The sequence below is a fragment of the Eschrichtius robustus genome, chromosome 9 (assembly GCF_028021215.1).
Source record: "Eschrichtius robustus isolate mEscRob2 chromosome 9, mEscRob2.pri, whole genome shotgun sequence".
Taxonomy (NCBI): domain Eukaryota; kingdom Metazoa; phylum Chordata; class Mammalia; order Artiodactyla; family Eschrichtiidae; genus Eschrichtius; species Eschrichtius robustus.
In genome coordinates this window covers 44,832,491-44,859,406 of record NC_090832.1, presented here as the reverse complement: position 1 = coordinate 44,859,406, position 26,916 = coordinate 44,832,491, and the positions used below count along the sequence as shown (strand labels likewise).

The following is a 26,916-nucleotide window of genomic DNA, read 5'->3' as shown; positions in this document are numbered from 1 at the left end:
GGCATGAGTCATTGATCCTAATTTCTAGGCTCTGCATGGAGGTAGCTGTGCCAGGAATGGTGGTTCTGAAAGGCAAAAGGACTTAAAAATCTACAGGGTTAGTGCTAGACGGGATAGAGGTCACTAGCTTTGGAACTGGGTAGTAGGAAATTGAGAAACAAAAAGCAGGAACTTTGGGATTCTTTGAGGAGCACACTGCAAACCACCACAGCCCAGATGTTTGTGCTAAAGAAGTAAGAGGGCCAAGAAGAAAATGTTAGTCAGGTCTGGGACCTCACTCATTACGATAACATGCCTGGAAGAGAAATCACTAGCCGTTTTACAACATAACCTTAGGGCAAGTCTGGGCAAGCTTTGGGTGGGCAAAAAAGTTGGCTTCCCAAAACTGACCTGGCTTGCCAAGCCAACCCACACACATGCCCTACACATGGAATCTTCCTTTCTTTCCTCCTTCCTTTCCTCTGTTCTTTCTTCCTTCATCCCTTCCTCCCTCCCTCCCTCTATTCTCTTCCTCCTCCTCCCTTCTCCCTGCTCCCTCCTCTCCACTTCCTCTCCCTCCTCCTTCTCCCTTCCTTCTCTCTCTCTCTCTCCCCTTCTCCAGAATAATCTGTGGGATTGTGGAATGTGTTTGTCAGACAAGTTCATCGGGAACGATTAAGAATAAGAGAGGCATGAGTCTTGTGGTCATCATAAGTGTTTGGGCTTCCCCACCACCTTATTCATTTATCTAAGCACTAAAACCTAGGTCTTTACTAATTTATGGTTCAAGTATACATATAAGTAAATGTGTTTGTGTGTATGTGTGTACATGGAAGTGTATATCTCTGTGGGTTTGTCTTTGTATAAACACTGATGGATATTTTTCCAAATGACCTGACAATGACCTTTAATTTGTGTTTAAGCAGAAGGAACTTTATGTTCTACTTTTCCTCTTGAGAAATGGAAAGACTACTAAGGGTGTGTGTGTGTGGGGGGGGTGGTGTTGAATCATGTGTGTGAGTGTGTGTTAGGTAATATTTAATGGAAAATTTGGGGATATTTTCCTTTGTAGTAGTCCAAATTAACCTGTTTATGTCATGGATAGTTACTGGGAATAAATATCTTTCTTCATGAAGGCCTTCTTAATTTCCAGAAAATCTTATAAATGTTTATCAGTAAAATCTTTAAATAGACTTTGTTTCATTAATAATAATAGCTACCTTTGAGCATTTACTCTGTCTGGCATTGTGTCCAACACTTTACATTCATCCTTATAACCTTGCAAGATGGGCATTAATATCCCCAGAAAACTGAGATTTGGGGGGTGCTAAGTAATTTTCCTGAGCTTATAGAGAAAATAAATTGTACAGCTGTTACTTGAACATAGATCTGATTGTCTCTATCCATAGGACACTTGCCGTTGTGACATAGAGGGACTCGGGTAGATGTGGGGCTTATTTTATAATTTTTCTCCTTTGATGAGCGCTTCTCTATCAAGATGTTTGCTTTTTGTGAACTTTAATGGCTAATGTAAAATAATTTGATAATTATTATTTTAAGTTTAAAAAGTCTTAGAGTCAATCTAAACATAGTGATAGGTTTTCTTAGATTCTTAGAAAAGGTTTTAGAGTATATGGAAGCAGCCTTCAGATACTGAATCATAATGGTTATCTGCTTTTAAAAAGTGATGTAACATCATTTTCTAGAATCTAGACTTCAGATAGCTTTTAAATATATACCTATATTTACAGCAATATGTAGAGGTAATATTTTCTGACATATAGTCCTTCTCTTAAAAAGAATGAATATAATATTTAGTGCAGTCTACACAGGAACAGTCTTCCTCATATTTGTCCTTGAGAAGTGAAGCAAGGATTGGAGATTCATTAAGTAAATGTTGACCTAGACTATATAAATTTAATTATCAAGATCCTTTTTTAAAAAAATTAAGGAGATTGGAAAACGTTTTTATTTCCAACCAATGAGTAAATTTTTATGTATTGATTGAAAGCATTTTGTGTGCTATGTGCTGCTTTGGTCTTAGACACATAACCTCATGTAGACCTTACAGCTGCTCTGCAGGCCAGTTTTCGTTCTCAAGTCAGGCTCTTTCAGTTGCAAGAAACAGGGTTGCCACTCTCATTGCCATCTCAAAAGGGGTAAGTTATTTTAAGAGAGAGTGAATGGAAGGTTTGCACAGTAAGGGAACCATGAAGCTTATGGAATTGCTGTACAATAAGGCCTTACAAGAACTTCAGTTAGAACTCTGTCAGAATGGGAAGCAGCTCAAGAAACTCACTCTTTTCACCTCAGGAAGGATAATATTTTTCTGGCATTAATTCTTTTTTAAATGTTTGGTATCATTCACCAGTGAAACCAGCTGGTCCTGGGCTTTTCTTTGTTGGGAGGTTTTTGATTACTGATTCAAACTTCTTACTCATTAATTTGTTCAGATTTCTATATCTTCATGATTCAGTTTTGGTAGGTTTTATGTTTCTAGGAATTTATCCATTTCTTCTAGGTTATCCAGTTTGGGGGCATGTAATTGTTCACAGTAGTCTCTTACGATCCTTTATATTTCTGTAGTATCAATTGTAATGTCTCCTATTTCAGTTCTGATTTAATCCTTTAAGTCTTCTCTCTCTCTCTCTTTTCAGTTAGTCTACCTTCTTAGACTGCTTTCTTAGTTAGTTTAGTTTTTAGTCTAGTTTGTCCATCTTATCTTTTCAAAAATTCAATCTATTTCATTGATCTTTTCTATTGTTTTTCTATTCTTTACTTATTTCTGCTCTGATCATTGGTTATTTCCTTCCTTCTGCTAAAATTGGGCTTAGTTTGTTCTTTTTTTTCTAGTTCCTGGACGTACAAAGTTAGCTTGTTTATTTGAGATTATTTTCTTTTTTCTTAATATAGGTTAGACTTGCCTTTTCAGCATTCCTTAGGTTTTGATATATTGTGTTTCAATTTTAGTTTGTTTCAAGATATTTTTAAATTCCTCTTTTGATTTTTTTCTTTGACACATTGGTTGTTCAAGGGTGTTTTGATTAATTTCCACATATTTGTGAATTTCTAGCTTTCCTCCTGTTATTCATTTCTAATTTCATACCATGGTTGTCAGGAAAGATACTTGGTATGATTTCAGTTTTCTTCAATTTGCTAAGACTTGTTTTGTGACTTATCATATGATCTATCCTGGAGAATGTTCTGTGTGCACTTGAGAAGTGTATTCTGGTGCTGTTGGAGGTAGTGTTCTGTATATATCTATTAGGTCTATTTGCCCTAAAGTATGTTTCACATCCAATGTTTCCTGGTTGATTTTCTACCTGGATGATCTATGCATTGTTGAATGTGTGGTATTAAAGTCCCCTACTATTATTGTATTGTCTGTTTCTCCTGTCAGATCTGTTAGTATTTGCTTAGTATATTTAGTTGCTCCAATGTTGGGTGCATATGTATTTATAACTGTTATATCTTCTTGATGACTTGACCCCCTTATCATTACATAATGACCTTCTTTGTCGGTTGTTATCATGTTTGTCTTAAAGTCTATTTTGTGTGATATAAATATAGCTATCCCTGCTTTCTTTCGGTGTCCATTTACATGAGATATATTTTTTCATTCTTTCACTTTGAGCCTACGTGTGTTAAAAAGCTGAAGTGAGTCTTTCATAAGCAAGATGTTGGGCCTTGTTTTTTTAATCCATTAATGTCTTTTGATTGGAGAATTCATTCCATTTATAGTTAGAGTAATTACTGATAGGTAAAGACTTACTAATGCCATCATATTAACTGTTTTCTGGTGTTTTCTAGTTCCCTGTTGCTTTCTTCCTCTTTTGCTGCCTTCCTTCATGAATTGACAATTTTCCATAGTGGTATGCTTTGATACTCTTCTCCTTACCTTTTGTGAATCTACTATAAGTTTTTGCTTTGTGGTTACCATAAGGCTTACATAAAACAGCTTATAGATATAACAGTCTATTTTATGCTAATAACAACTTAACATTTATTGCATAGAGCAATTCTACCCTTTTATTCCACCCTTTTATGTTTTTGATATTATAGTTTACCTATAATAGAAATTACTTTTATATTGTGTATCCACTTGTTTCAGCATTTCTTTCAAGTGGTTATAAACTCTCAGCATTTCTTGCAAGTAGAGATAAACTCCCTCAGCTTTTGTTTGTTAGGAAAAGTCTTTATCTTGCCTTCATTTCTAAAGGACAGCTTTGTTGGGTAAAGTATTCTTGGTTGGCAATTTCTTTCTTTCAGCACTTTGAATATATCCTCCATTTCTCCCCGGTCTGCAAGATCTCTGCTAAGAAATCGTTAATAACCTTATGGGGGTTCCCTTATATGAGAGAAAATTTTTTTCCCTAGCTGGGCTTTTAAAATCTCTCTTTGTCTTTGATTTTAGATGGTTAAAATGTGTCTTGGAGAAGATCATTTTAGATTGAAATTTTGGTGTGAACTATTAGCTTCATGAACTTAGATGTCCAAATCTCTCCCCAGGTTTGGGAAGTTCTCAGTCATTATTTCTTTAAGTAAGCTTTCTACCCCTTTCTCCCTCTCTTCTCTTTCTGGGATTCCAATGATATGAACGTTGTTTCTTGGAATGGTGTCCTATAAATCCCATAGGCTTTCTTCATTCCTATTTATTCTTTTTTCTTTTTCTCCTAAGATTGAATAATTTCAGTTGATCTGTCTTCTAACTCATTGATTCTCTCTTCTTTTCAATCAAGGCTGCTGTAAAGTTCTCTATTCAGTTCTTCAGTTCAATCATTGTATTCTTCAGCTCCAAAATCTCTGTTTGGTTCTTTTTTATGTTTCTCTCTCTCTGTTGAACTTCTCATTTTGTTCTTGTATTGTTTTCCTGATATTGTTAAATTGTTTATTTGTGTTGCCTTATAGTTCTCTGAGCGTCTGTAGGATAATTATTTTGAATTCTTTGTTGGGCAATCCCTGGATCTCCATTTCGTTGGGGCCAGTTATTAGAGCTTTTACTGTATTCCTTTGGTGAAGTCATGTTTCCCTAATTCTTTGTGTTCCCTGTAGCCTTGGGTAGGTGTCTGTGTTTGAAGAAAGGCTGACTTTATCTGTGTTTTATGGGCTGACTTCATTAGGGAAGACTTTCGTCTATGGGTGGGGGCACACTGAAGTGTACTCTCGTCCCAGGTCTAGTGGTACAGGGTGCCAAGCATGAGGGTGTGTAGCAGCACTGGGTTCTTAGGGGGAGATGATGTCTCTTTGGCTCAGGCTGCTGGGGTCCACATCATTGACAATGGTGTGGTGCTTGGTGAGTACTGCAGGAGGTCCACAGTGGCTGCAAGGGCTATTGGGGTCCTCAGTGGTACTTCCAGGTCCAGTGGCTAGGGACCAGGGCAGGCAGCAGGGCGGCTGGAACTGGTGGTGTGCACACACTCAGCTGTGGAGGCCAGCTGCAGGTACCTCTGTAGTGGTAAGGGTTGGCTGCAAACACACACGTAGTGTAGTGGTGGGGGCCAGGAGCCAATGACAGGTTCACTGGAATCTGTAGGGGCCCTGGCTGTTAGCATGTTCTTCTGTGTCTCCAAATTTCCCCCTAGGTATGCACCCTTCAGGAGGTTTGTGATGGGCATCAGGCCAGTGGGTGAAAGTGCATGGCTGGAGGGGCTAGACTTGAATGTGCACATGGCAGTGGGGGCAGCAGTGGGAATCTTGTACTCACGAGTTGCAGAGGCCTAGGCTGGTTGCTGGTTTCATTCTGGGCTCTGGTCGGGGTGGGGCGGGGAGGTAGTAGGGAGGGACTCAGGTGACTGGTGTCAAAGAATGAGAACACCTTTCATCTGTTGTGTGAAAGCTAGTGAAATCTGCAGGGGGTCTGTTGTGACTGTGCTGGCCATTAGTTTCTTCAGTGGCAAAATCTGCTGGGTTTGTCTGCATATCAGGTCACTGTAACTGCAATTGCTTCTACTGCATAGCTGCTGTTGGTAGCCCCTGCTTCTTTTTCCTTGTTCCTAGCTGTCTCTGTTTGTCTCAACTTTGCCTGTCTAGGTAGGGGGGACCAAAGTGGGACCTTTGTATAGTGTTCCAAAAGGCTGGGTAAGCAAGTTGCTCACTCAGCTGTTCCTTTCCTGACAAAGGGAACTCCTTCTAGCTGGGACGTTCACTGTTGGTGCTGAGCAATGCCAGCCAGGGGATGGGATGGTAACAGACAAAGTGAAGCTGTCTTCGTTCTCTTCTGGTGCTGTTATTCTTAGGTGTTTCATTCCACTGTGCTGTTAGGGTTTCTTAAGTGGACTCCAGAGCTCTCCCAGAGCTGTTTTTGTGTGTGGATAGCTGTCTAATTGTTGATTTTTGTGGTGGGATGGAGGCTGTATTCTCCTACATCACCATTTTGGTCTCACCTATTGTTTTTTGGCTGATACTTTTAAATCATCTGCTCCATTTAGGCCACAGATACCCTCATCTATTGATGCACTTGAGACCCCTTTGCTTTTCCTTTGGAATAACATTAGCTAGGGCTCATTCAACCTAATTTCAACTTGTATGTTTTCTGAAAATTCCCTAGTAGCCTCCTTTGTCCATGCTTAAATGATTTTGGAAGTCTAGAAGGGAGACTTCTAATATGTATACCCATTTTTTTTTTCTGTCAGTAAAATGGAAGTATTATAGGACTCTTCACTTCGATAAGCTCTCCCAACTACTCTGTATCACTCAGTTGAAGACATATGAAGGTGATAATGTCTTAGATTGAGGGCAACCAGTCTACAAACAAATGTTAAGCGGCTCAAAAATAGATCGATAACCACAGCTGCAGCTCCATCAAGTCAACAGCTGGACACTTCCTGGCAGAATAGCATCTGGCCGCCTTTGTTTTGCAACATCAGCTCACTGTTTGTTTTTTTTTTAATACATTTTAACTTGAAAAAGTTAAATTGCCCTCAATAACTGAAAGCACCCTATGCTGTCAGGATTAGTGTTGAAATCTTCCAGCTCACACAGGAGACAGAAGATAGCCCTCATGCTCCCTCTCTGGAGAGTCTCTGGAGGGGCCGCTAACCACGTGATCACTGCTTCCCTTATTCCACTTACCTCTGAACAGCAGGAAGCCTCAGTTAGGTCAGTGAAGAGGTTTTAAACACTGCTCTGCAGACTGGAATGTACTGGTTGCACATAAGGTTTATCTAGTGAGATTTTTAAAGACATGACCCATGCTCAAGGAATGGGATGAGCTCAGAAATATTTTTTTAAGTTCCTCTAGTAATCTTGGTGAATAGCCAGGCTTTGGAACCATGACTCAGAGCATCAAAGAGAAATGTAGCCCCTTTTCCTTCCTATCTTGTAAATTTTACACTACTGTCTATAGCTGTGTTGTCCAAAATGGTAGATGGCAGCTACTCCCAACATGGGGTTATTGAGCACTTGAAGTTACATGGCTATTTGAGATTTCAAAGGCATGTTGAAATAACAGTATTTCGGACATATTGTGTTAAGTAAAAATTTTATAAAACCTTATTTCGCCTGTTTCTTTTCATATATTTTAATGTAGTTACTAAACATTTAAAATTACATATGTGGCTTGCATTAGCTTTCTTCTGGACTGTCCTTATCTGGAAGGCATCTGTACCACAGCTCAGGAATTTTGAGTCATAAAATTCTAAACTTCAAGGAATCTTGTAGATGATACAACCTTTCATTTCATAAATGAGGATACTGGCCCCAAGGCGGGTGCTGTGACTTATTCAGGTCCCTGACTTGGTGGTAGAGCCAGGAGGTACATAACTGGATCTCCATTGAGCGGTAGCTTTTCCCTCCCATGCTGCCTGTGTTTGGCTGCAGTTGCCACACTGAGTGTTTCAGGGTTCCTACAATACTGGGGCATGAAAAGGCTTACTACCCTCAGCCCCTGCTGCAGTCTCTGCTCACCAGATCCTGTCTGCATAGCTGGTACTTCCAAATTCATTACTAAAAAGCCATATTTGGGCCTTAAGTCAATGTCTCCCCTTTTCATCATCTCACATTAATTACTAGCTTTGACTCCACAGGGAGCTGTGGTTTTAGTAAAGTCTTGATATCTTTCCAAAGCATGGCTGGGAAAAACAGAAACAAAAAACCCAAACCAACAACAACAAAAAAGCAAAATAACAAACCCTTCTAACTAATTGAGAAGTGTGAACCTTTGAAATTCATTAATAATTTTTTCCCCCAAAGTTTACTACTTCTTGATTTTCTCTGGCATCCACAAAACAATGTTCCTTCTCCAGTAGTAGTTCACTCTTCAGAAGGATCAAGTGCTGATGGGTGGTGAGGCACTCCTTGGCTTCTGCCCTTTAGCCATAAAAACAAGGTTTTTTTTTGTTTTTTTTAATGACATCAACATAGCCTTGCTTAGATAAGACTTCTTTTTAAGCTAAAAAATATTTTTCCTTCTTTCTCATCTGTTAATAAATTATTTGAGAAATTTAAACAAATAATGTTAATAGGTAGCATCCAAAATATTTCTAGAATCCATTGCCCTGCAATAGGAATATTTGCTGCTCTGAATGGTGCATTCCAGGGACCCACTTTCCCGGATGATTCCAAGCTGGTTGAGGTCCATGTACGTACATGTTCCAGGATGTGTGTATGTGTGTGTCAAAGTCTGAAGACACAGAGAAACACCTGGCTGATGTCTTTGCATTTTGATGTATTTTCTTCTGGATTCCTTAGGTTTAAGCTGAGCTGTCAAGTGTAGAATTTATAGAGTAATTAACCCAAGTCACTGATAAATTAAAATGCCCCAGGAAAATAAAGCTAGGTAAATAAATCTGGTTTTAGAATTTCTTAGAACTAGGTCACAACATGATTTCTAACTTCAGTCCATTACTATTTAGTTGAAGCCTTGCTGCTGGCAGAAAGCAGGCAAGTTCTCCTTCCCTGACTCCAAAGCCCTGTATCCAGGGCAGCAAAAATTTCTTTTTATGGCCCTAGTTTCCTCATGACTTATAGATGTCTTTCACTGCTGCTGATTCTTTCTGACCATAGAGATAGTCACTCTGTGATAAGAAATAAAAGTAATAATCAATAGATGACATGTTTAGAGATTACAGTATCAACACCATCTGCAACAGCAGGCTGCAGCCTATGCTGGTATGTATGCTACCATACAATTATTTATAAATGGAGGAGGTGGAAAGAGTTTTTGAAAGTCTCTAGCTTTGTTGAGGGGAAGAGCTATTCTTTCGTAATAAAAAATCTGAGATGAGGTAGTGAGGGAATATGGTGGGTGTGGTCTGGGATGTGCAGCCCTTGGAAGCCTTCTTCCCAGTGGCAGGAATTGATGACTTATGATCATCCAGGTGGACTTTCTCCTTGATGAACTGATGACTTCTAAGGTGTGGGAAAACTCTGGTGCCTTACAGCTCTAACAATCGCAAATTTTCTTGATGTACCTCAAAAACACACACTCTTCCTGTTAAAATATCTATGTGACCCTTGGGAAAATCTCAAAGGTAGTGTATTGCTTTAAACCTTATCTATGTTACTTCTGTTTCCTTCTTCTCCTGCTACTACGAGCAGGCTTCTCAATGTCACAAGGTATCTGTTTTTAAGCAGAGTTGTCTCTACTTCGCTATTTAAAGCATCAAGACATCTTCCAGATTTACGTAGGTTAGAAAGAATGCAAAAGCCACAGTTTCAGTTTCATATTTCTTAGAGGTCTACATCCTTAAACTTTGAAACTAAACATGAACAATCTCTCTCTACACATACACAGTAACCCCAGTGCAATGTTTTTAAGCTGCAAGTTGCAATCCATTAGTGAGTTTTGAAATCTATTTAGCAATCAAAATCTTTCTTTTTTAATGAAATCGACTAACATAAATAATGTAAACATTGGTTTCTGAAACTTTGTTTTATACATATCTATTTCTATATCTATCATCTATCTACCTAGCTGTCTATTATCTATCGTCTCTTTTCTGTCATCTCTCTATCTATATTAGTTTTTAGTTAAAAAATAGTTTTGAAGAAAATCTGTTTTGTGGGAACTGTCAGAAATAGATTATTAGATTCTGTGACAATTCTTATGATTTCTTAGTAGACTAAATAGGGAACACTTCCTGTGAGTTTGCGTATATGATGATGTCCTCCTTTTATAATTTCTTCCTCCCAGAGCTCCATGTTGGATTTTTTGGGGGGGGAGTTTTGGGGACTTTTTTTTGGCCTTTTAAAACTGTGTGTAGGGACATTAAAAATGATTAATACTAACTCTTAAAGCCATCTAGAAAAATTATTAGAGGCCTTTGAATCCTGGCTCCAAGCTCTCTGGGCCAGATACAGCTCCTGTTCCTCCTCACTGATGCCATCCAGCAGAAGAGGCTGGTAAAATGTCAGCTCCTTAAACCCTTTGTCTTGGTGGGCACTGGCTGTCAATGGTGCATTAAATGAAAGAGGTTGTGGAAGAATCAGGCACCTGTTCAGTCTTTCATGTATCATACTTCATGAATGTACTTGGAGGTCAATAGCCAATGAGACTTGTTTAAACTTCTGAGCAATAGAAACACCAAACCAGAAACAGAAATTTAAAGTGAAAACTTTATAATGATATAAAATGCAGAGCATAATTTCTAAAGGAGTAGCTATCATGTGAAATATTGCTTCCCTATGCAATTTTGACACTTCAGTCATCCACTCTGGGTATAGAATCTGGCACTTCTTTGATTGTCAATCCAGAATAATAGAGCTGTCATTTGTCATCTCAATGTCTAAGCAACAAAGGTCACCTACAAAGATAGAGGCCAAAAATAATTTATATTTTCTGGCTTATCCTTCATTAGAACTATTCTGCTTATTGGGGAAAGGAAGACACAGACACTGCTGTCAGTTCCTGGTAAAGCTGGCAAATAAGACTTTCTTATATATTTCTGAACTAAGAAAAAACATATAGTTCTAACTGACAACGCTTCTTTCAATAAAAACAAAAAATTTATGTTTAGAGTGGCATTTTATCAATTTCCTCACTGAAAGTGAACAGTGTATTTTACCCAGATTCTTAGTAATAAAATACAATTTAACAACCATTATTACCAGAATTTTATGGATTCAGTAGTCATTGTCAACCATCATGATCAAATTTAAATACATCTTTTTTCCTGTCTATAATTTTGGCTAAGCTACTATATTCATATATTTCATTTCCTATATATAGCAAATACTATTTTAATACTTAGCAAATACAGTTTAATCCTGAACTATGAAGTTCAGAAGCTTTTTGGCTTCCAGAGAATGACATCTGACAGATCACGGACGTACAAAAGTTAGTACTATTCTTTCACACTCAGAATAGAAACTCTGTATTACAGATCTTTTATTTCAATACAGTATAGATAACAGGTGATGTGGTTAAGTGGAAACAGCTGGGAGTTTTGCACTATTATTACAAATCAGAACTCTATAATACTTCCTTTTCACTGCAAGCATTTGTTAATCTCAGCTCATCTGTGGTTCTAAGTGTTGGTTTAGTTTGCTTTTTTCATAAAATGGTATCTCTTGACTTGTGAGGCAAGATCTCTTAGGTTAAATTGCTAGGTCATGGTCCTTCTTACTGGTATCCAATAAAAGCAAAAGTAATATGGCAGCATTGTTTTCAAACAATTCTCCAGCAAATTATGTTTTACTTATAAACTTGCCTATAGAGAAGGAATATTGTCATGTATCTGCATGTGGAAAGGAAGTTACATCTTGACATGTTTTCTAATATTTCATTTGTAGTTTTCCTGTTAATGTTTTTACTTGTTGAAAGATGCAGAAAATATTTGAAAGCTAATTTTTGAAGGACTTGTAAACAAAGGTGACACCATTATCCCACTTTTAATAGAGCACGAATTTTTGAGGGGATGTACCAATTTAGTGTTAATTCCCCCAGGTGCTTTGTGAGCATTAGTATGGATATTTAACATGTCCATATGTTTGAAAATGTTGCCCCCTTGGCCTCATCAGAACAGAATTGTAATTAAGCCAAGTGCTCAAATACTATTCTTAATAACTCTTCTATTAACCCCCAATATTATTAGGAAGATTATTAGTTTTGATTCGCTAGTTACTTGTTCCTCTCTGATGAATTTGAAGTTTTTAAATAATTCATGTACCTGAAGAGAAATGACAACATTTTAGGGGGTTGTGTTTTTCTACTTTTATGTGCTAACTTTTGTGCTGACAGTATTACAATTAAATTCACTGGTCAGAGCTCTGGTGATTTGAGATATTTTAAAATGTCACTTTTCTACAGCTATTATTGTACATTTTGGGGGTAAATGGCATACAATTTTTATCCTAGAGCCATTTATATCCTAGTATCAAAAGAGATTTTAAAATTATATATGTTTATATATATAAACTTATATTTGAATATAAGTTTTAATACTAAGAAATACCCATATTTCCTTTATTTATATGGTTGAATAAACTTTTTGAGATTTACAAAATAATCAGATTATGTTTGTTTTTTTAGAATTACCCCTGGACTCTAAATTTGTAAGATTCTTTTAAAATATCTCATAAACATCTGGCTACTATCCAAACCCTCATTTAGTTTTATACAGTGGAAAGACATTTGATCATCAAATAGATCTTTGATTTTTATGAAGAATAAAGGACCATATATCTAGCAAAATAGTACTATCAAAATAGCAGTTCTCAAAAAAGTTCCTGTTTATTGCATCATATAATCAAGTGATTAATGAAAAGAGACTAACAAATGTGTTTGTATCTGAAACTACAAAATAGAAAGAGCTATCTGATCACCCTCATTTTGATGTACATTATCTAGATTATGTATATTACATATATCATATATATGGGTATATGTCATTGTATTAAAATTCACACCACTTTAGAACTGAAAAGACCCTTAGAGATCTTCTACAGCAGAGGTTCTCAGATTGGAGTCGCCTGCAGGGCTTTAAAACTTGCTTAGGGTGAGCATCCTGTAACAAATCGAAATTTCCGGGATTGGGCCCCAGGCATGAAATGTTTAAGAATTCCCCCGGTGATTCAATGTGCAGCCTAGTGTAAGAACAAGTGGTCTAGGCCAGTAATCCTCAAACTCACTGTGCTTAAGAACCACCTGTAGAGTTGGTTAAAACATGGATTCCTGGTCCGTGCTCCCAGAGTCTGGGCTTGGAGCTGACATTTAAAACAATCCCATGGTCACTGGGGGATGGGGGGGGAGGGATAAATTGGAAGATTGGGATTGACACATACACACTACTATTGATATATATAAAATAGGTAACTAATAAAGACCTACTGTATAGCACAGGGAAATCTACTCAATACTGTGTAATGGCCTGTATGGGAGAAGAATCTAAAATAGAGTGGATATATGTATATGTATAACAGATTCACTTTGCTGTACAACTGAAACTAACACAACATTGTAAATCAACTATACCCCAATAAAATAATTTTAAAAATTAAAAAAAATCCCAAGTTCTATGTACTGAATTGTTTCTCCCCCGCCAACCCTAATTTATGTGTTGAAGCCCTAACCCCCGATATGACTGTATTTGGAGACAGGGCTTTTAGGAGGTAAAGTTACATGAAGTCGTAAGGGTGGGGTGATAATCCAATAGGACTGGTGGTCTTAAAAGAAGAGGAAGAGAGAAAGAGAGCTGTTTCTCTCTCTACATGTGCATGCACCAAGGAAAGGCTATGTGAGGTTACAGCAAGAAGACAGGAGACAGGAAGAGAGCTCTCACCAGAAACCAAATCAGCTGGCACTTTGATCTTGGACTCTCCAGGCTTCAGAACTTTGAGAAAGAAATTTCTGTTGTTTAAGCCACCCAGTCTCTGGTGGCGGCCCAAGCTGACTAATATACCAAGTAATGCTCATGCTAGCAGTCCCTGGACCACATTTTGAGTACCACTAGTCTAGGCCACATACCCCAGAAACTTTTTTAATTTGAGGGTAGTGCAGGGCGTCATCATTTTTTAACATTTCCTGGGTGATTTTAGTGTATAGACAGGATTGAGAACCACAGATCGAGACCAGTTTCTTCAACTTATGACTAGGACGCTGAGACTCAAACAGGTTAAGTGATTTGCCCAAGTTATCATGTATGCTATTGCTGAATTTTGCAAATTTATAGGAGAAAAAAAAGAATTTCTTCACACAGCTGGTATTTGAAAGACACAGTCCTAGAACCCAGCACTCTCAGTTTCCAGTATTAACCCATTCATTTTTCCCCAAACAGCATTAAAATTTGTTTAATTCTGGCAGATTCATTTTAAGTGCCTTTTCCATTATAGTACAATCCAAGAATGTTGTAGTCTGTTCCCTACGTCTGCTTCATAACAGTTGTTATTTGTTGTAACATGCTTAAAGACTGAATAGAAAGTGATATTTTATATATATACATATACTTGTATATGAACATACATGTGGCTGACCTTCACACCACAATATTAATTTGCTCACCATGAACAGAAACACTGCTATCTAGCATTATGCTTCTTGTATAATAGCAGGAAACTTAGAAAATTGATTCATGCAATAAAAAGATGAAAATTTAAGACTTTTGAATGCCTTAAAAATCCCAGGTATAAATGAGGATAAATGACCAAGATGGGTAGAAGTTTACTGAAATTTCACCTCAAGGACAGGAGCTTGGTTTGGTAAGTATGTGGTGCTGAGCTTACTTTGCCCATAACTCGGTGGAAAATTACATCACAAGTAATATACTCCGTCAAGTTTAACAATGATAAAGGAAACGTGATATCCCGTGTACATTTTGAGTAGGCATTTGATTTTCCCTAAAATAAGGCTTATTTCTCCTTATACATTGGCCTTTTGTTAATGGAAAAAAATGCATCTTGACATTTTTAAATAAATTGCCACAGTTCATGTAAAATACGAGAATCTCAAAAGAAGTTAGTTGTACTTTCTTGGCCAGTGATGCAGCATGGAGAAGTGGGAGAAAGGAAGCTTGGCTAGGAACCAGGAGGACTGATTTCTCTTCCCATCTCTACCAGTAATTAGCAGCAGGAACTGCAACAATCACTACCTATGTTAACCTCAGTTTCTTTCTAAAAGGAAAGGGTTGGTATTATTCCAAGTTTCTTTTTACCTTTCTTCATAGATCATAAGTGCCTCTAAGGAATGCTGTTTTTCTGTTAGACTGTACTTGGGCTTTTAAATGTTGTTTCCATTTGTCCACAAAGAGTAAAAATGGCCACTCAAAAATTGCACCATTTTAAAAATTCATAAAAATTAAAACACAGAAGAAGAAACAGTCTGTATTATTTGGAATTAGGTTAGAAAAAGATATTGAAAAATGCCATTGGATCACATACTTAGGTTTCATATCAGCAAACTGTCAATTATTCCTTATCTAAAAGATACTATAAATGCAAAGCAGACAAGATTTTCATTGCCTGATACAGTTAATCTCACCAGTAGAAGAAAAAGCCTGAATAGCCTGGCTGTTGGAATTCATTATTTATAATACTTGGGCAGCAGAAATGTGAAATGAAACCTTATAATCTGAAAGCAACTTCACTAGTTCAGCCATTACTGAAATCAAGTAATACTTCCCCAAACTGCATATCCACCAAAAGTATTTAGAAATAAATATATTAGTGAACTGATATAAATGAAAACCGATCTTCACAATATTTTATATCGTTATTAAACCAGTACAAGTGTGGCAAATAAACCTATCGTCTAAATCTAATGCTTCATTTGATTCAAGTGCCCATTGAGTAATACTCCTGTAGACCAGTGGTTCCCAAGCTTTCTATACATTGGAATCACAGGGCTTTAAACACCCTGTTATTATGCTTTGATTGGTACAGGCCACAGCCTGGGCATCAGAAGTTCTAAAAGCCCCCCAGGTTGTTCTAAAGTACAGCAAAGTTTGGGAACCACTGCTATGGAGTATTGGTTCTAACTCTGGCTACATACTGGAATCATCTGGCATCTTAAAAAGAATATGGGATGTCTGGACTTCATCCTAGAAAGAATTAAATAAGAATTTCTGAGAGTAAGCCTGAGCATTGGCGTGTTTTAGGTACTCCCCCAGGTGACGCTAATATGCTGCCTTAGGGTTAGAGTTACTACTACAGAATACTGACTGAATAACTCCTGATGGCCTCCCGAATACATGAGCATAAAGTCTCATAAGGTTTGGCTTCCAAACTAGTGCAAACCTGGCATGAACTCAACTACTTTCAGCAGGGCTGTGAGTGGGGTGCATGAAGAGAGAAGTTGGGCTATTTCTTGAAATAACAGACCATAACAACACACGGACATTTGGCAATCAGATTCCTGGGCCATGAACCTGTCCTCAGAAACTTCTTAACACAATTCTTCCCTAGTTGTACTTTTCTGGAAAAAGCCAGAGTTTGGTAAAAAGAGGAGAATTAAGTACTACCCAAGCACCTGAATCACCCAATTAAAAACACCTCAATAAATATTTGTTTTCTAAATTCCTCAGTGATGTCCACATTTCTTTACAATTCTCAAAAGCCATGTTTAAGAAAAATACTAAATGCTTAAAATTTTGAGCCATTCCATAACTCTGAGTAAAGAACAAACTTCTAATTTTATCCATTCATGTGGCAAAAATTAATAATCATTTTTGTAATTTCAGAGAATAGTGCTATAGTTTGGTAGGTGTAAGGGACACCTTGGGTAGTTGTATGGTTAGGCCATTCAGGGTGGCTGTTCTCTGGCTCCCTGTACATCTCCTGCTGGACCAGCCCCTGCTTCTCTCATACAACTCTCCAACCTCCTAATTATAGGGCTTAATTAGTCCCTGTAACTGATGAGCCCCCCTTGATGTCAATTCCACCTATAAATAGTAGCCTCCTCCCTTGAGTAGAGAAGATTGTTGTCTGCTGTAGGCAGTGGGGTGTCCCTCCAGGACATTTTGCTTAAGATCCCCTGTCCAATAAACCATAGATGTCTCTGTCACTGTTTCCAAGCTCTTTCTTTGGTCTCCAGGCTGGGCAACTACAAGGCTTGCAGGCCTGCAGGGTGCAGCCCAACAGTAGTTTAAGGTAAGTCAGGGGATATGTAAAAATCATCAATTTCAAAAGTCAATGGAGCATGAATGGAGGATAACTTTCATCTGAGACCAGGACACTCAGACTGTAAGTGGGGCTTTAGATATGAAAAGTTAGTGTGGGCCAAGTGGTTTAGTGGAAAGAGCCTGGATTTGATAACAGAAAACTTAATCATATGTGGTCTGAGCCATTACATCTTGGGAAATTCGCTTCAACTTCCTGAGCCTCTGTTTCCTCATCAGTCAAATGAACATAGTAATACTGACATCAGTGCCTGTGAGGATAAAGTGAGACACAGATGGAAGTGCCTGGCACACTTAATGATCTGTTAAAAGATTGTGAGGCCAGGAAATATGTATCTGAAGAATTATATGTAAACGCCTCAAATTGTGACTGAGGGTGGAGGGTTGCAACTCAATTATGATTAAGAATGTAGGTAAATGTTTCCTTTTGTATTAATGATAAGTTCAGGAAGCTTGAATCATCTGGAGATGAAGCAGTAGCACCAGAACAGTCTAGGCAGTGGCAAGGAGCAGGTCAGCACTGGAAGAGTCAGGGAGGTGACAGGCCTGAGAAAGGAAGGTTGGAGAAGTTGGTGGTGGATGTCTGGCCAGGGCTGAATGCCCGGAGATGGAAGGGGAAGCTGAAGGATATTACCACTGAGGAAGTTAGTACAAGTATAGGGCAATAGGGTTTGAGCAAACCAAAATGATCACACCTCTTTGGTGACTCGAGGATGTATCTTTTAGACGTAGGGTAAGGTGGTTTTGTGAATAGACTAATTTGGTCTGAGGGGGAAAAAAAAGGCATTGAAGGATTCAATGATTCAATTCAAGGACTGAAGCAGGTATACAGTCATGGACCAGCTGGCTGGTTAGTAAAACCTAAAGGGCAAATTTGAGTTTAATGACTTAAACAAGAGAACAGAGACCATATACTCGTAACAGCCCTGTAAGATTGGGGTTCATTAGGCTAGAGCCAAAAATAAACTAAGGAAAACAACAACAAAAATACATTTTGTAAGATCATAGAAGGGATATCCCTACTTAAGGTAAATGGATGATAAACCAGAACTAACTCCCTTTTTTCTTCCCTATCATGGAAAAAATAACCCTTCAACTTGAAAGAGTAAAATGTACTTTGCAATAGTTAATTGAAAACTAAGATAGGTGAAGAACTTGTAAGAAAACCTAGCTCTCTAAAGCTTAACTTCTCTTGCCTAGAAAAATTACATCTCAGCAAGGGGAGTTTACAAATAAGGACTTTCATCTAGAATCAGCATCAGAGATGAACACTAAAAGACTGGGGATGAACAAATGGAGTTCCAGTTTTCAAAAAAAGAAGCAGCTTGATTCCTGAAACCAAGACAAGGAGCTTGTCACAGATCCCGAGCAAAATGAATAAACCTATGATTAAGGTAATATCTGGGCACTTAGAAAAGGAAGAAATTCAGAAGTTAACAAGAATTCACAAGTAGTCATTTCCTTTTTTGGACTATGTTGTAACACCATATAGCAAGGACATCTAATAGACAAAGCACATCTGCTGTTTGGGGCCGTATCTGGGGGAAGAGGTCACTTTTCCCTAATCCCTCAGCCTGGGAAATGATGGTGTACTTTCTTTTAATTTCTACAAAGATGTCATGTACCCATGTGCATTAGCTGCTCTGGGACAAGGGAAGAAAATATGATTAAGTAACATGAGGTTCCTCAACTGATGAGAATATTCATCAACAGCATGCTAATTCAGTGTCAGCAGTGGAAGGCATCTGAGAATGAGAACTTGAATGTTGACATGGCATAAAGACTGAACTTGCAGAACACGTGAAGCTGGGACATAGAATTACTCAATTACATCAGTGATACATAACATGTCAATAAGCTAAAAGAAGAGGCCTAACTTAACATGTGATTCTATTAAATTTTATTGTGCTAAGTGTTGAACAAACTATAATGCGTGTGGCTTGGGAAGAAGTGTTTTGGAGTGGGTGTGAAAAAGACGTTACTACTTCAGAGTTTTAGTAGATTGTAACATAGGAGTCAATAGGGTAATATTGCTGCCATAATAGTTCCTAGGATTTACTTGGGGGAAATACAGTAATTAGAACAAAGCCGTTAAACATCTGTGTTATTTGAACAAAACCTTAAACTCAATTTTGGGGATCAGATTTTGAGAGGAACAATGGCAAAGTAAACCACCTTCCAAGGGCTTTCAGAAAAGATGAGGAAAAGCTGATGGAGTTGGTAGGTATCCAGACAAATTGACGCACTCTCCTGTGGAAATAATGCTAAATGCATCCTAGAAGACCCCAGAGGGCAGGATTGCAGATCTTTGAGTCCTACTATTTGGGGGGCCATTTGCAAGAGGTGGATGTTATTCAGAAGCAGATTTCCAGGTCAATTTACAGCAAAACTGGGGGCAAAGGGGAATAAAAGACAGTGGGTACTGTCTCCTTTGAAGATTTCTTAATCCTGGTTGCACATTCTGATCACCTGGGAAGAGATTTTAAAATGCTGATGCTTACGTGTTAGCCCTAGAGATTCTGATTTATTGGTCTGGTGTGGGGTCCCCATTAAAAAGTATTTTATCAAAGCTCCCCTGCTGATTTAATGTTCTAGGTTGGAGAACCACTGAGTTAGATGACTACTTATCTAGAGGTTAAGTAAATCAAACCAGATGCTTTTACTAAGGTCTCTTCCAAATTTGGGAAGGTAAGTGTAAATGAACACTTACGGGTTACATACTACAGCTAGACACTTTCACAATGAATCTTCTCTAATAATTGAATTAATATATGTAAATCTCTTAGCACAGTATCTGGCGTGTAGTAACTCAAATATTCGATATTTTTACTGTATCCTCTCTACAACTGTTCGATGGAGGTATTATATCTCTACATTACAGATGAGAAAACAGAGGCTCTGAGGTTAGTTTTCCAAGGACCCTCGTAGTAAATTGCAAAATGAGGATTTAAACCAGATTAAACTAGTTTTAAGTTCTAGAGCCCCTTATCTCCTCCACAGTCCACCTCTAAAACATCTGGAAGTTTATGCAAATTAGTGGTTTACTTGAGTGAACATTTAAAATATTTTAACAAAACCACTTCCTCTTGACCATTTTGTAAGGAATTTCTCTCCAAATGCAATTTCTGAAAAAAAGAAGCATAAAAGTCGACATCCACATTTCTTTCTAACGTGGCCTGAGGGAAACTACTCTGTAGGTCTTGAGATCCTCTGAGGACGGGAAAATGGTTGGAGGTGGCCCTTCAGAGCTCAAACAAAGCACGGGAGAAGCAAGGGAGAAAAGCACTGCTCTCAGGTAAAACACCTCTAGTGCTAAAGAATGGATGAACATCTGTCACTTCTGTACCGCCCAGCTCTGGCAGGTTAATTACAAGCCAAGGCTGAGGAAGCCCTGCGGTGACGGCCCTGGTCTTATCTGCCACTTTCCTGAGGCCAGGTTGGATCAGGCTGTGTGCAATGGCTGCTTGAAGGGAAGGCAGGAAACTTCTCCAAAGGGGCTGTGGCTACTAAGGTTGCAAATCCTCCACCTGAAAAACTCAGACAGATGAGGCGGGGGGGGGGGGGGGGGGTCTCCCTCTCTCTCTCTTTCTCTCCCTCGTCCACCCAGGCCTAGGAGATAAGGTAAATTAAATTTCCTCTTGTGCATTGTATATATCAAATGTTCTGTTCCTGACCCTTCACCTTTGATTAACATCCGTTCAGTTTGCAGGGTTCAGTGCTTTTGGCTTTACTGTGTTTTGTTAGTACGGTTAAGGCGAGGACTGCTTCTAAATAGGTGATTTCCACCCTGCTGTCTTGAGAAGAGAGTAAAACCGAATTCGGGAGAAACGGAGGGGTAACAATTTTGGAAAAAGCGAGGGGAGTGGGTAACAGCCTCGGTAGTCAAGTTCTCAACGTTGGAGGAAAACGGTTCCCTCTCCCGGAGCTCTATGGAAGCATCAGCCCCTCCCCTCGGGCCTCCAAAAGTACCCTTCGCCTGGGGGCGATTCTAGAGTTGAACCCGAAGCGCGTGGGGTCATTAGAAACTAGAGCAAGTTGAAGCCAAAGAGGCCTGCCAGGGTAGGGGTGCGTGGAGTCGGGGCCCGAGCGGAGGGGAAGGCCGAGAGCCGCGAGTCCCGGGAGACGAGGAGGAAAAGAAAGCGGCGCGGGCCGGAGGTCGGGGTCCGGCGGCGGGAAGGGGTCCCCGTTTCTCCCTCCCCGTCCTCGCCTCCCGGGGCGCTGGTGACGTTGCGGTTTCCTCCTCCCTGCAGCTGAGCCTCAGCTCCCGCCGCGTCCCGCCCTCCTCCCCTTTCGCCCACACCCCACCCGCCCGCGCCGGCCCGGCTCGTAGTAGCGCCGCCCGAGGCTGCAGCGGCGCATCCTGTGGCGCGGCGCCCACCCGCACCCATGGCGCGGCGGGCGCGCTGAGGGCTCGGCTCCGAGGGCGCCGGGGGCCCGGGCGCCCTGGAGTGAGGGGGGCCGGGAAGGGGTTCCGGAGCCTGGGCCCAAGCTGGGAGGCGACGCCCGAGAGGACGAAGCCGCGGCGGGGAGCGGTAAGCGGAGGGGCGCGCGAGTGGTGGGCAGGGGCGCGCGGCGGGCGCCGCTCTGGGCCCCGCGCGGCGCAACTTTCTTCCGGAGTTTCGGGCGGGTGGCCGGGCGCCGGCGGGAGGCAGGCGAAGAGCCACGTCCCCCGCCGGGCGCCGAGCGCCGAGCGCCGCGAGCTGCGCGCCCGAGCCCGGTTCCGCTGGGCTCCTGGAGGGCAAGCGAGGCGTGAAGCCGGAGCCGTGGGTTTCCCCGGCGGCGGGGCAGCTTTGAGTCCCTTCCCAGCCCTCGAGCGCCCAGCGCAGAGCCGGGCGCACCATAAGAACTCAGATCACTTTCGGTGCGTCGGGTCCGGCCGGCCCAACAGCGATTTCCTGGACGGCCGGGGGGCTCCAGCTTCCCTCTGCCCGGTAGCCTGGCACAGCTTCGCGCCCTCCCTTCCCTGCATCTCCCCGTTAATTGGGGTGGTAGTGGTCGTGGGTGCCGATCCTGGCGCTGGCAGCCCGCCTCTGCGATCGTGGAAGCCGGGCAGGCACGTCCCGAGCCTCCCCCAGACGCTGGATTCCAGAGCCGCCCGGCTCCGCCGACACTTGGAGAAATTGTTGGTAAACCTCACTCCCTGGCAGCCCCTGGTGGTAGGGTGGGGCTGGGGCGTACTTGACTCACAGGCTGGGAAGCTCTGTGAGCAATGCCACATGGGCTCAAGATCTGTCGCGGCTGGAATCTGAGCTAAGTTTGTGACCCGAGAACTTCCTCATTTTCATTGCTCATTTGAGGCATCAGCCTCTGCTTAGGCTGGCGGGCATTAGAGCTGAAACCGAATCCATTGCTTAAAAAAAAGTAGGTGAGCCTCATTTACCTGGAATTCCTTAGATCAGGAAATGCCACTTTTAATTTCTGGGAATCTCCGTGTTATAAAGTTTTTTAAAACATTTTTTCATTAGTCATGGTTTACTTAATGTTACATTAAATTTGAGAAGGGAGGTTCTCACTGAGAAATGGTTTCAAAACAGTTTTTTTTTTCAGTATTTTATTTTTCACATTATAGACTTAACCTTTCAGGAATTTCCTTTTCTTCAGTTTTTAAAAATTTCTCAATAAATGATAAACGGTATGAAATGAAATATTATGTGCAATATTTTATAGAATATTCTGACACTACTTCTAAAATGGGATCCCCAAATTGTTCGTAATGTGCATGGAAGAAATAAAATACAGGATTATCTGAGTATTTGTGTGTCGTGTACTACAAGGTCCCATACAGATACATGTCCTTTTATGAAGTGTGCAGGTAAGATGTGTTCTAGTAAAAATGGAGAAGAGAAAATATTGAATTTGATGCCTCCATCATCTAGTGACCCCTCTGTGTGGGTTCAGCAATAAGTGCAAGACAGTGCTGGTTACTTAGGAGACATACAGAGGGATATAAGAGACTGCCCTGGCTCTCCCCAAGCTCTTAAGGTAGAAAGGGAGAAACCATAAATAAGCAGCACCTGAGAGTTTGAGCTTGGGAAACATCATTTTTCATTAATTGGTATATGATGTCAGTATCAGTGTCATCTAGTTTTCATTAAATACAGTGGCCTACATAGTACATTTTTACATTCAGGTTAAAAAGTATCGATAGTACAGTTACCAAGTAAAATGGAATTCTCAAAAAAAAGAAATGTGGATAAAGAGGGAAATTTGCCACAGAATACGGTTTAGGCCTTTGTCACTGAGGGGATTATTAGCACCTTCCTGGTCCTGCTGGGTAGAAGCTGTTTAAAGTTCCTCCATCTGAGGTTAGGGGCCTGGTTATGGAAAGACACTGGGTAAGAAGTTAGCTAGGTTTGCCACATGAGGTCAGGACCGTCATAATACCTAACATTTGTGTGTGCATCTACTTTAGTGTTTATAAAATTAGTCCACAAATTAGCTAATTACAGGTTTTCAATGATATTTGTTTTCCGGTCCAATATCTCACAGTGCAGCCTTGATCTGGTGGTCATCCAGGAGGGAAAGTTCTTAACTTCACAGATGTTGCCCTGCCCTTCCCAATACCTCATTATAAAGATTTTTTTTTAATCTCTGAAAAAGTGTTTTAAGATCATAGATGAAAATGCATTCTGCAATTAAACAAAAAAATATTTGGTTATACATTTCTTGATATTATTTGTAGCAGAATATTTTGGTATTTATTTCTACTTGCCTTGGATTACACTAAGGCATGAAAGAAATTACATGTTCTTGAAAGAAATTACATGATATCTACTCTATTAGGATTTCAACAAACGAATGGACAGGAATAAAGAAAGATACATTTAAATTTGGGTTTTAATATATCAGTAACCTTTGTGTTCCAAAGGGGTAAAGAAACTACTAAAGAACTAGCATTTTGTATTTGCAGCATGTATTAAATATTACTTAAATCATTAGCATGTTTGAGTCCTAGATATAACACATTTTCTTATCCTTTTTTCACCCTCCTCCTCCATTTAAAAAAAAAAAAAAAAAAAGAAATACTGTTATCGTCCTGGGATATGTTTGTGGCAGGCCTTTGAGGAGATCAAGAATGTCTGGTCGAGGGAACTCCATCATTATAGTGGATACTTTTATTCCATTTACTGAGAGGGGCTGGATCTTTACTATTACGAAGGAGTGGGTAAGGCAGAGATTCCATGTCCAGCAACCCTTCTGAAATAATGGGTCCAAGCGGAGGGCAGGACAGTTCTTATTACTATATTATAAAATGCCTTAGGGTTTTCTCATCTTGGAATTACATTATCTTCACCTACAGTGATTTGTAGAATAAAACTCTTTGGTGGTCACCAAATTACCAGTAGGTGTTTAGATGACACAATGTAATCCTCTAAACCTGAGTCAGTGCCCAACATGGGAATTAGGCAAGCGTATAAGCCCAGCGTACCAAAAAGAAATTATTTTCCAGTAAAATTCATATGATTAATTAAGGGCAGAATGGAAATAGAGATTAAAGTCCTAGATTCCAGAGGCACTGATCCATGCTTCTATTTGGTGATAGCAATAATTAGAAATGGATGAATTTCAAAAAGTCTTGCCAACTCTAATGCCCAACTCTAATAGGAAATTATGTTTTAAAAATTAAACTTTGCAAAAAAAAAAAAAAGGTTGTGATGAACCTAGGGCCAGGACAGGAATAAAGACGCAGAGGTAGAGAATGGACTTGAGGACACGGGGAGGGGGCAGGGTAAGCTGGGATAAAATGAAAGAGAAGCATTGACACCTATACACTACCAAATGTAAAATAGATAGCTAGTGGGAAGCAGCTGCATGGGACAGGGAGATCAGCTTGGTGCTTTGTGACCACCTAGAGGGGTGGGATAGGGAGGGTGGGAGGGAGACGCAAGAGGGAGGGGATATGGGGATATATGTATACATATAGCTGATTCACTTTGGTATACAGCAGAAACTAACACAACATTGTAAAGCAATTATACTCCAAGAAAGATGTTAAAAATCAAACTTTGCATTAAGTGGATAATACTTTTAATTGAAGCAATTTTTCTTTAAAGAAAATCTCTCTGTATATGTTAGTTAATAAATGTAGTCCCAAGTTCTGACCCATCTAACTTTATTGTTTCACAACTTCTAGTTGCATATGGAAGAGTGGTTTGGTTAGGGGATGGTGGAGAGATATTGCAGGGAAGAATCATACTGGAAAGAAAATTAGAAAGTATTGTGGACGCGATTAAGAGGAGACACTAGCGTTAATAAACTCTTACTTATGAATTCACATACATTTAGACAATTGAAGGAAGAGTCCTTGATAGATCATACAGCTACATGAATGCTTGCATTTTAAAACTGCCTAGTAATTTAATATTTTTTCAAATAATTCTAATCTGATATTTTAGCCTAGTGGAAATGGAGAGTGATGTAGAGCAGGTGTCTTATCCTCATTTTAGGGGTGTAGAAATGGAAATACCGTGAAAGTAAGAGACTTGTCCCTCATTTTTTTTTTTAAATTTATTTTATTTTTGGCTGCATTGGGTCTTCCCTATTGCGCGCGGGCGCTCTCTAGTCGTGGCGAGCAGGGGCAACTCTATTGCAGTGCGCAGGCTTCTCATTGCAGTGGCTTCTCTTTGTTGCGGAGCACGGACTCTAGGCGTGCGGGCTTCAGTGGCTGCGGCATGCGGGCTCTAGAGCGCAGGCTCAGTAGTTGTGGCTCACGGGCTTAGTTGCTCCGCGGCACGTGGGATCTTCCTGGACCAGGGCTCGAACCCGTGTCCCCTGCTTTGGCAGACAGATTCTCAACCACTGCGCCACCAGGGAAGACTTGTGGTCTCTCATTTGCAAGTAATTAGTGGTCTACCTTAAACATGAGATTAACCTAAATGGCGTATGTAATTCTACTTTTCTCCTTTATGACTCCACATTCATGTTGTTAAAGACTCTTACATTTCACTTTCCTACAGATCTAATTTATTATCCCGCTTACTACTCATTACTGTCCCTGAACTGTCAGCTCCCTGGAATGCTTATGTGCTTCCCAGGCTTCCGTAAACTGGCTATTTACAGACCCTCTTCCCACAGCTTTCTCCTCTCACTCTGCCTATCTCTTCTCATCCTCTGTCAGGATTCCATCCTGGAGCTCCTTCTAATTCCCACAAAACCCTAGGCTCATTGCTCAGCTCTCATTAGCTGGCTTCACGTTTTTGGGTGCTTTACCAATTGTGTTGCTTCCTTCTGCTTGTCTCAGCAAGCTCCAGCCTGCTGAGGGTGTGGATTTCAGATCCTCTGTCAGATGCCCAGAAGGGTATAAACCTGCAGCAGGTAGAATATTCAGAGAGTCTGTTGATTATCACAGAAAATAAAAGGGAATGATTTTACTTTGGGAAGAGAAGAAAAGATTGTTGAGGCCATCTGTTTATTTCTTGAATGGAGTTCAGTCCTTAATTCCGAATAACACTATGAATTTTGATGTGCTTTAAGATTACCGCTGAATTTCCTTCTATTTGTTTCGACTCCCTTGGGGTGTTCCATAAACACGATCTTGGTAAGTGTTGTCATCAAATGTTAGTAGGTAATTTCTGAAAGAACAGAATTTGCCTCTTTAGTAATATGTAGAAGCTATAAACATCGTGATAATAAGCATGATTTGTTTTGGCATTTTATATGTGAGAATAGTTATAACCATTAGGTAAGTGTAGTCCTGTTTTTAAAAATATAGCAAAAGACATGTATGCAGTTAACTCTCAATTACACATATGTGACGTATCCATTGTAGGTGGCCATCTGCTTTGTCCTAGACAGAGTCAGAGAGAGTTTGCAACTGAGGGTATATATGTGTCTGCATGCCAGAAACATTTTTTGGTATTATTTATGGAATTAATAGTGCCTCTCTTCT

The 26,916-nt window shown here is 40.0% G+C and overlaps 1 protein-coding gene and 1 pseudogene across 2 annotated transcripts in view; one reads left to right on the top strand and one right to left on the bottom strand.

Annotated features, from left to right (window-relative positions):
* The first annotated feature begins 20,203 nt into the window (after positions 1 to 20,203).
* Positions 20,204 to 26,916, top strand: part of DSE (dermatan sulfate epimerase) — a 69,977-nt gene continuing 63,264 nt past the window's right edge. The window contains exon 1 of one of the 2 annotated variants that reach the window (XM_068551175.1): positions 20,204 to 20,322. The gene's annotated coding sequence lies outside the window, so the exon portion shown is untranslated. Of the gene's footprint in view, positions 20,323 to 21,371; positions 21,560 to 26,916 lie in introns of those variants that run through there. The other variant, XM_068551177.1, reaches the window with a different exon arrangement.
* LOC137769127 (putative HTLV-1-related endogenous sequence) lies at positions 21,046 to 21,868 on the bottom strand (annotated as a pseudogene).